This window comes from Nicrophorus vespilloides, unplaced genomic scaffold (genome assembly GCF_001412225.1).
Source record: "Nicrophorus vespilloides isolate i.1.1-1 unplaced genomic scaffold, Nicve_v1.0, whole genome shotgun sequence".
NCBI classification, from domain to species: Eukaryota; Metazoa; Arthropoda; class Insecta; order Coleoptera; family Silphidae; genus Nicrophorus; species Nicrophorus vespilloides.
Window position 1 is genome coordinate 11,113 of NW_017096883.1, and position 2,023 is coordinate 13,135.

The following is a 2,023-nucleotide window of genomic DNA, read 5'->3' on the forward strand; positions in this document are numbered from 1 at the left end:
ATTTTTGTTAGCAATAATTGTTGTTATATATCATAGTTAATTAATGAAAATTTGTTTTGTCGTTCTTTGCCATCAAATTCTCAATAGTTTATGTAGTAAAAAATGTCATTAATTGAAAGCTATTTGTCAATTGACATTGACAGTTATTGTAATATTGACATTAGTTGAGTTGACAAATGCAATTGTTATTCAACCTCCGCACATATTTTCCTTGAATTTGCGGATTTTGTTACATCGAAGCTTTGTTATCCGAGGTAACGTTAACAGACTTGTTTTCTAAAACCAAATAAAAAATAGTCATGTTTTCGATAACTTCGTTTTTGAAGTTATCCAAATAAGATAATCGATGTATACATTTCCCAATGATTTTATTAATTTCAATTAATCTTTCAATTTTATTAACAATAATTGATGTTATATAACATAGTTAATTAATGAAAATGAGAGAAAAAAAAGTTATTTATCTTTCTGATAGTAAATCAACCCACACAATTCAATTAGGAAGTACGACGGGTGTCAAAGTGTGGTCCCCTTAATAATTGAGTTTCATAAGTATATCTGAAAGATAATTCAATGTTGGTCCCCTATATTCTTATGGAGCGCCGGAAACCGCATCTTTCGATATGGATATGCAGTGGATTCGATATATTATATAGCGAGAGAACGAAACGAACGAACGAAACGAACTGAACCCGTCGCAATAATTGTTAATCTTCCGAGTGAGTAATAGCGCATGATACGATGATTAATTATTTTCCGTAGATAAAGTGTATAATATAATACATTGACTTAACCGCAGCAAATTATCTTCCGTTTTGCGATAAATTAATCTCGCTTCACATGCAACAGACAGCATCACTTTTAATAATACAAACACATATACACGTCTTATGTACTGTACAAGCTAAAGCATTGCATTATTAAGTCGCAAAACAAACATCAAGTCAGGTCGGATCATTTAATTAGAAATTCATGAAATACGCTCCCTGTCTAAGAATTATCTCGAAACGTTTGATGGACTTTTTGATGTGCACAAATAATTAAATCAAAACAAATTATTAATTGTTTCATTAAATTATTGAATTATTACGAAAGATTTCTAAAAACTTGTAAGAATTTATTAATATATAATAAATATGTAACAAATACAAAACTTAAATTATCTACTAAAATGTATTATCATTATGCAATGTTTAAAAGTTGGATTATGTTTAAAGTAAACTGAAAGTGATAAGCGCATTGATATGAAAATTAAAAAAAAAAAATAAAGGAGACTACAGACCTACCACAATAAATAATCAAAATAAAAAGCACTCGTTTTAAAGTTCGGTCCGACGTAAATTGGAAAACAAATATACGTACAGGAGCCACGAAATGCACACGTTCTCCGTTCGTTTAAAAAATGTTTTCGATTATATAATATTGTACGTGCAAATTTCAGTTTTGACAATAACACGCCGCAATCGTGCACAGGTTTATCTTTATGAACTTTCGTGCAACTCGACGTGTTGATAAAACGAAAGCCATGACCTATAAACAAAGAGGTAAGGTCGTATTTCGCTTTAGATAATACTTAAGAATTCGATAAGGTGAGGCGGCTGCATTAAATAAATATTTTCAGTGGTTTTATAAATGAGATTTTGCAAATGAACAAGGAATTATTTCACGTACGTACGTTTTTGTTTATTAACAAACATCACGTTCGCTGCACTAGGAAATGAGAAGGATTTGTTAAATACATATATTTCTTACATTTGCAGATGGATATAGATTTACATAGCTACTGCCACTGTAAAGTGGTAACTGTATATCTAGAATAAATAGTTTCTTACAAATAATTTATGATATACTAGTAAATATTTTCAACACATTAAATCATAAAATTGTAAATCAACTAAGTTTATGTTAAAATTTTAAAAATCGACCACTTCCTCGCCAATTCGAGAAACCACAAATGAATAATATTTGTTCGTATATTTACATCATTTAGGAAGTAGAATTTAGACCACGTCGGTGTTCCTGA